General features: G+C 49.5%; 1 pseudogene; it reads right to left on the minus strand.

The window, feature by feature from the left end:
* Positions 1–749: 749 nt before the first annotated feature.
* On the minus strand, positions 750–1775 carry LOC138732609 (olfactory receptor 14A16-like; annotated as a pseudogene).
* Between the last annotated feature and the right edge of the window lie 6255 nt (positions 1776–8030).

An 8030-nucleotide genomic window follows, 5' to 3' on the forward strand; every position in this document is an offset into this window, starting at 1 on the left:
GAGATCTTCGTGGAAACGGAAGAAACTGCTCTGTCTACACATTCAGGTTCATCTCAGCTCACAGACATGATGTGTGCGCTCACATCTGATCCGTACAATGCCAAATTGGCCTTTGGTCTACTCAATCAGTGTCCTCTCATGGAAGAACAAAGAAACTCTCCAAGCTGGGGTGAGAGGCCAGTGCTGGGAATGGTGGTTGGCAGGGGTTTCACCAGGATTATTGCCTCTGGGACAAATGCTTGAGTCAGTTCCTGAGAGAAAGTTTAGAAGAAGCCCCAAGCCTTGAGGCTCTGCCCTGAGGAGGTCCCCTTGCTCTATGGAAAGGCTGTTCTGGAGGCAGCTCTGTCCCACAAGCAGCATGGCTGTGACCAAGCTCAGAGCCCTCAGGCCTTACAGCAAGGCAAGGGGGGAGGAGGAGAGTGTGGAAATGGAGAGAGAACAGCTCTGGGGGATCAAGTGCTGGTGTCTGGCAGTGCTGCCCTGCTGGGACTTTCTTCTTTTCCAGCCATGAGCAAAGGAATTGTTCCTGAAGCTCCAGAAAGCCTTGGAGGAAGGGTCAGAGGAAGAGACAAGGTGCTGCAGTGGCTTTATTTTGATTACAATAGTGTGGGTTGTCATTACCTAACCCACAACCAACTCAAAAAGAGTTGAAAACATGATCATAAGTTAAAAAAAAAAAAGTAGAAATATAAAAATATAGAAGGCAGTAACACCAGCCATGAGTAACACCAGAACTGCTATGCAGAAGGTCAGGAATTTATTGCATCAGAGCTCTGTCCAGTTATAAGTTCCCGCAGCGCATCCTTGAGGTCCTTGTTCCTCAAGCCGTAGATGAGGGGATTCAGTGCTGGAGTTACCACTGCATAGAGAAATGACACAACTAAATTCATGGATGGGGAGGAGAAGGAGGGAGGCTTAAGGTAGGTAAACATGTCAGTGCTGAGAAACAGGGAGACCACAGCCAGGTGAGGGAGGCATGTGGAGAAGGCTTTGTGCCGTCCCTGCTCCGAGGGGATCCTCAGCACGGCCCTGAAGATCTGCACATAGGACACCACAATGAAAACAAAACAGCCAAAACCTACAAAGAAACTAACCACAAGAAGCCCAGCCTCCCTGAGGTTGGCATGTGAGCAGGAGAGCTTGAGGATCTGGGGGATTTCACAGAAGAACTGGTCCACAGCATTGCCCTGGCACAGGGGCAGGGAAAATGTACTGGCCGTGTGCAGCAGAGCAGAGAGAAACCCAGCGCCCCAGGCAGCTGCTGCCATGTGGACACAAGCTCTGCTGCCCAGGAGGGTCCCGTAGTGCAGGGGGTTGCAGATGGCAACGTAGCGGTCGTAGGACATGACTGTGAGAAGAAAATATTCTGTACCAAGGAAGAAAATAAATAGAAACATTTGGGCAACACATCCTGAGTAGGAGATGGCCCTGGTGTCCCAGAGGGAATTGGCCATGGATTTGGGGACAGTGGTGGAGATGGATCCCATGTCGAGGAGGGCGAGGTTGAGGAGGAGGAAGTACATGGGGGTGTGGAGGTGGTGGTCCCAGGCGATGGTGATGATGATGAGGTCGTTTCCCAGGAGGGCAGCCAGGTAGATGCCCAGGAAGAGCCAGAAGTGCAAGAGCTGCAGCTCCCGTGAGTCTGCGAATGGCAGGAGGAGGAACTGGGTGATGGAGCTGCTGTTGGACATCTGCTGCATCTAGGCATGGGGCACTGTTGTAGGAGGAAAGGACAGTGACAAGTTAGGATAACCTCTGAGCCAAATCAAAGCCATTTCTCCTTCCCCTCCCTCCTGCTCACACCTTGTCACCTTTTTTCAGCCCTTCCTTCAGCTCTCAGCCTGGAGCCCTGCTCGGTGCCGGCTGAATGTGCCGGGAGGAGCAGAGTCTCTGCCCGCTGGCTGCGAGGAGTCAGCGCTGCTCTGCAGCAGGGGACATGGGGACGGTGGGGACAGGGGACACTGCTGGGGCTCAGCGTTGTCCAGGGGAACTGCTCCTGGTGCAGAAGGGCCTGTCAGCATCTGCACTGCCGGGGATGAGGAGCTGAGAAGGTAGCAGGCTTAGAGGTTTCGAATGCCTAAAGGTGAGACGGGACAGGTTTGCATCTGTGAGGGCAGCATAGTGCTTGCGAGGAAAACTCAAGAAAAGCCAAATGTCCTAACGAGGATATCTTAGTGCAGACGAGATAATTAATTCCTCAGGAATGCACTGCCCAAAGCCGCACAGAAGATCAGTGCCTGACTCTGCAACTCCCATCCCCAGAGAGACTGGCAGAGAGAACAAGAGAACAACAGCAACATCTCTGGTTTAAGTTTCCTCTCCATCTCTGATCCTATCCCTTCTCTCTGGAGGTTTTCCTCAATGGAGCTGATTCCCCGTCCCATGCCTTCTCCCTGTCAGTGCTCACAGATCCCATCTGACCCTCTCTGCATCCCCCTGGCCCTACACAAACATCTGCCCGGGTTAAGCTGGACGTAGGGTCTTGTTGATAAGCAGAAAAGGATGGAACAGACTGAGCCTGATGGGTCCAGCAGAGGTGATGCTGCTGCTGTCCATGGGCAGAGGACCAGCTGGAGACATATTCGGAGGCTCCTATCGGACCTGCTGACCGCTCAAGGATACTGCTCAGGAGTCTCAGTGATTTGTTTAAGCATGAAAGGCTCTGGTTCCATTTCTCCCACCAAATTCCCCAGGTGCAGGGAACTGAAAACACAGAGTCTGGGAAGTTCCTTATTTTTAATGCAAGAGCCCTCCTGACAGATCCCACAGGCTGTGGCTGTGCCGGCTTTAGGAGATCCCTCCAGCAACCGCACCTGCATTGTCCTGCACTCAGAGACTCACCTGGAGAAGGGCTGTGAAGAGTTTTCTCCAAATGAAGCCTCCTCTCTCCTGCCACCCCACCTGCCTTTCCCCTCTCTCTGCTCCCTCCTGTCCCCTCGCTGCCTGCAGGCAGTGCCCTCAGCCCTGCTGGGCTTTGCAGAGGAGCTGCTCCCGGCCAGACCTGGCTCTTTTCTCAACTTCTGTCTCATGATGAGCTCCCTCCCTGCCAGGAGCCCAGCCCAGCTCAGCAGCAGAGGAGCAGCCCAAGGCAGCGCTTTCTCTGCTCCCTCTGGGCTCCCTCGAGGTGTCCCTGGGGCTCCAGGGGAACATTCTGAGAAACAGGCTGAAGCCATCCCTGATGCTTCCTTCATCATCTGGGCAGGCACACTTCTGTCCTGCAGTGTCATTGCTCCTGTTAGAAAAATAATAGGGAATGAGAATCAATTTCTTGTCTCACCATTAGACAGGACCTCAGAAAGGTGACAGGGAACGAAATCATTTCTCCAAAGTAGGAGGATCTGTCCCACGGAGTGAATTCAGGCATTTCATCCGAGGTCTTTAGACTTGGGGCTGGGAAGACACTCAGCTCCCTTTCTCCCAGACACATCTTCTGCAAAGCTTATGCACACACAGGGTCTTGAAACCCTTGGTCGTGGTTTCCTCATGGCAGGGATGAGTTTGCCTGGTGCCACAGCTTCAGGGCTTCAGCCCTAATGGACAGCAATGCCCTCAGCCAGGGGCACAGGCAGGAGGAGCTGGAGCCATTCCCATGGGAGACAGAGCTGGGACATGGTCACAGAGCTCAGGAGAGATGGTAGTCAAGGACAGCATCTTCCAAGCACTGCAAGGCTCCAGATAAACTGAGTCTCAGCTTGAAAGTCCATTCAAGGACCCATGATGAGATTTTGCTGCTTCAGGAACAGTTAAAGAAGAAAAATACCCTGCGTAGGCACTGCTGGATTTAGAAGGGTCAGGTGTAGACAGATCTGAGGTTCACTGTGTCCTCTGTCCCTGCCTTCCCCATCAAGGTCTCACAGGGCTTTGTGACTCATGGTAGGACTCTGGAGGAGTTTGACCAGTAGTGGGTAGAGGTCAAGTCAGGGATCTCTTGGGCAAAAGGAATTCTTCACAGTCTATGAGACAGGAGGGGCAGCATCGCAGGGAGCTGAGGGAACAGGAAGATGTCACAGTGTCTCCATCATCTTCCAGAGGTCATGGAGAGTGTTGGAACTCCCTGACCGCTGGTACCACTGCCACATCAGAAATGGCCAGTGGATGAGTAGGGGAGCAAAAGGCTTTGCCCCAGAATTTGTCTAGTAGGATCCCATTTCTGGGTGTCTGAAAGAGAAGGGGATTTTATTTCCCTTGGTAGATTATGTCTCACCATCCTTCTATGACCCAACTCTTCCACGGTCTGATTCTCCCATGACCAGACACTTACATAAGCCACCTCTTCTAGGATGCAGGTTTTCTGTCACCTGAGCCCTCTTTGACTCTAGTGAATCTTCTATGACCCAAGACTTATATGACCCTTCTAAGACTTCTTTATGACCTGAATTTTTTTATGTCCAGACTGCTCTATGACCCTTAAATGACCCAAACTTTCTATGAAACTTTTATGACCAGACTCTTCTATAAACAGCACTTCTCTGTCCCTTTTATGACCTGATCTTTCTATAGCCCAAATCTTCTTTGATCCTTCTATGACCCAACACTTCTCTAAACCTTCTACAGTTGAATTCTTATATGACCCAACCCTCTATGACGCCAATCCTCTAAGATATGAGTCTTTTATGACCCAACACTTCTAAAAAATGTCTTCTATGACCCAAGCCTTCTGTGACCCAAGCCTTCTGTGACCCAACTCTCCTCTGACTCTTCCGTAACTTTCTATAACCTGACTTCTCTGTGATTCTTCTATGACCTGACTCTTCTATAACCCGACTCCTCTATGACCCGACTAATCTATGACACGGCCCTTCTATGGCCCAACCCTTTTGTGAACCGGCACTTCTATGACCCCTCTATGACCCGACTCAAGTTTCTATGAGTCGACTCTTCCATGACCCAAATATTCTATAACCCAAATCTTCTATGACTCAAATATTCTATGAGCTGACTCTTCTATGGACCATCTGTGACTGGGCTCTTCTATATCTCCTCTACGAGCCGACTTGTCTATGACTAAACTCTTCCGCGACCATCTCTTACATGACCAGGTCCTTCTATGACTTAAGCCTTCTATGAACAAACCGTTCTATGACCCAGCTACTCTCTGACTCTTCAGTGCTGTGTCTTTCTCCGATCCAGGTCTTCTGTGACTCTTCTATGACATGAATCATTTATGCTCCAACACTTCTATGACCAATATATGATCAGATGCTTCTGTGACCCGACTCTTCTAGGACCCAACCATTAACAAACCCTTCTATGACCTGACCCCTCTATGACTCTCTCTGACCTGACTCATATGAGACGCTTCCTTTATGAACTGACAGTTCTACGACTCTTGGATAATTCTTCTATAATGTGAACTGCAGAATATATGTAAATGCAGAATATATAATGTGACTGCAGAAGCAATCTTTCTATATCCTGATGCTTCTACAACGCACACTTTCTGTGCCTCAATGTTTCCATGAAACTTCTATGAGCGAACTCTTCTATGACCTTTCCATGACCCAACACTGCCAATACCCGACTAAACTCTCACACTCATATGACTTGACTCTTCCATGACCTGAGTATTCTATGATCCACAATGATTTGAACGTTCTATGAACCATCTGTCCTTCTGTATTGCACCTCAATGACTCGACTCCTCTCTGACATGATCTTTCTCACAAACGCATTTTCTGCCACTCTTCTACGATCCAACCCGTTAATAACCCTACCCTTCTATCCCCCAACTCTTCTGGTGCACGTGGAGCTGTGTGAGAGCCTTGGCATCTCAAGGAACCCTACAGGCCTGTATTTGGAATCACATGAAATAACTGCTTCCACTTCAATTCAGCAATGTGAGAAGGCTCATGGCACCAACATCATTGCAGTCAAAGCCACATCTCCATGCCCAGGGCCTGGGGGTCAGGGCTTGGACTTTCTGCTTCACCAAGTGAACCCAGGCTTTTCTCAGCATCACAGCTGCCTGCACGGCGCCTTTGTCCTCCTGCAATCATGGCCTCCAATTCTCGGCTCTAATGAGTCCCTGGGGAGCCTTTGTCACTAACGATGCTCACTGAGACCAACTAAGACTTCAAGAAATTTTGAGCTTTGCTTTTGACTTCTTGAGAGCTTTGTTCCATCTCCTCTCAGCAGCTGAGGTTCAAGGACTCATCAGCAATTCCTTCCTGGATCTCATTAACCTACAGAAAGCCTTAATGAGCTCTTTCTCTTCCTGCTGTTTTCTTCAAGTCTTCAAGCCTCGCATGGCTCCTTGTAGTCATTTCCCAGTGTGGTTACAGAGGAAGATTTCAAAGTGCACCTAAGAAAAACGTTTTATCTGAAACTTTCTAGAACTTTCAAAATCATACAATGGTTTGGGTTGGTAAGGACCTTAAAGCCCATCCAGTTTCAACCCCCCTTCCCTGGGCAGGGACACCACCCACTGGGCCAGGCTGCTCAAAGCCCCATCCAGCCCGACCTTGAACCCCTCCAGGCAGGGGGCACACACAGCTTCCCTGGGATACCTGAGCCACGTCCTCACCACCTTCTTTGTGAACAATTCCTCCCTAATGTCTAATCTAAATCTTCCCTGGCCATAAAGCCACATCCTGTCATCCTATCATTCCATGCCCTTGGAAAAAGTCCCTTGCCAGCTTTCTTGGTGACCCCTTCAGGTACGGGAAGGCCTCTATAACGTCCCCCCGATGCCTTCTCTTCTGCAGGCTGAGGAAGTTCCAGGAGAAGATCAATATTTCTTTGTGAAATCCCTTTTGAAAGGGCATGGGATTGGTGGACGTCTCTTGTTAGTGAGGAGGAGCAAGTGTTCTGGTGCCGAAGTCCACCTCCTCTGGGCAAACTTCAGCTGGCCAGCTCTCTGTCCGTGCTTCTCCATGGAGATGTTTTTTCCATTTGAGGGCCAAGATAAAAATAGATTAATAGACGAAAGAAAAAAAGATAAAAGGAATATAAAGAGAGACCAAACCCAATGCAATTTACATCACTTCCCACCTCCTGCTTGGGGCAGCCTGCTAAGTGGGTCTCTATTTTATGCTCATAGAAAAACCTAGGGAACAAGAGAGCTCAGTTTAGACGTCAACAGGGCACCGAGGCCACGATTGAAAGAAAGGACTTTGGCACTTGATGGCTCCATGAACGCAGCTATCACCTGGCCAAGGCTCCTGTGACACCTGGGAACATCCAGCTTCTCATCCAGAGGAGCAGGATCCTTCTGGGATGGACAGGAGGGGAAAAGCCTTGGCCGAGACTCCAGGGCAGCGGGGGATTCTGCACCCCTGGGGGTTCAAACTCAGCAGATTTGATGCCTCGGGAGAGCTCTTCAGCCTTCAGCACAATTCAGCACAATTTTTAAGGCACAAAGTCTGGTTTTCTGTGTCCACAGCTTCCATGTTGGAGACAAAAGCCTCTAACAGGGTTCAAAAGCTCATTTTTAGCTCCCAAATCCTCCTTTTCAGGCAACAAAGCCTCACTGTGAGGGCTCAAATCCTCTTTTTGAGCCTCTCAAGTCCCATTTTTAGGCTGAAAGCCATCCTGTTCACTACCATGGCATCTTTTTAGGGCAAAGAACCTGATGTCGGGGCTCAAAGATGCAATTTCAGTTTCAAAGCAACATTTGTAGGGCCCAAAGGCTCTTTTTGAAGCTCCAAACTCTCACATAAAGGATCCAACCTCCCCCTTTACAGCCTCAAGCCTCCATTGGAGCACCCAAAGTCCTGCAGTTTTGACCAGAGCTTCATTTCTTGAGGCAACAGAGGAACCAAGAGGTTTGTCTCCTTCGCAGGGACAAAAGACTTAACTTGTAGCACTGCACCCATCTCTTTAGTGCCCCAAGTCTCATATTTAGGGTGGAAATCCTTGATTTTAGGGTTCCAACTTGTCTTTTAACACTTATAGCTTTTCTTAGGAGGCCCATAGTTACATTTTGAGTCTCAACCCTCGTTTTTTAAGTCTAAAGACACATTTCATTGTCCCGGAGCATAATTTTTAAGGACCAAAGTTGATTCTGGATGTCCGAAACCTCAGTGTTATGG

The sequence above is a fragment of the Phaenicophaeus curvirostris genome, chromosome 34 (genome assembly GCF_032191515.1).
Source record: "Phaenicophaeus curvirostris isolate KB17595 chromosome 34, BPBGC_Pcur_1.0, whole genome shotgun sequence".
NCBI classification, from domain to species: domain Eukaryota; kingdom Metazoa; phylum Chordata; class Aves; order Cuculiformes; family Cuculidae; genus Phaenicophaeus; species Phaenicophaeus curvirostris.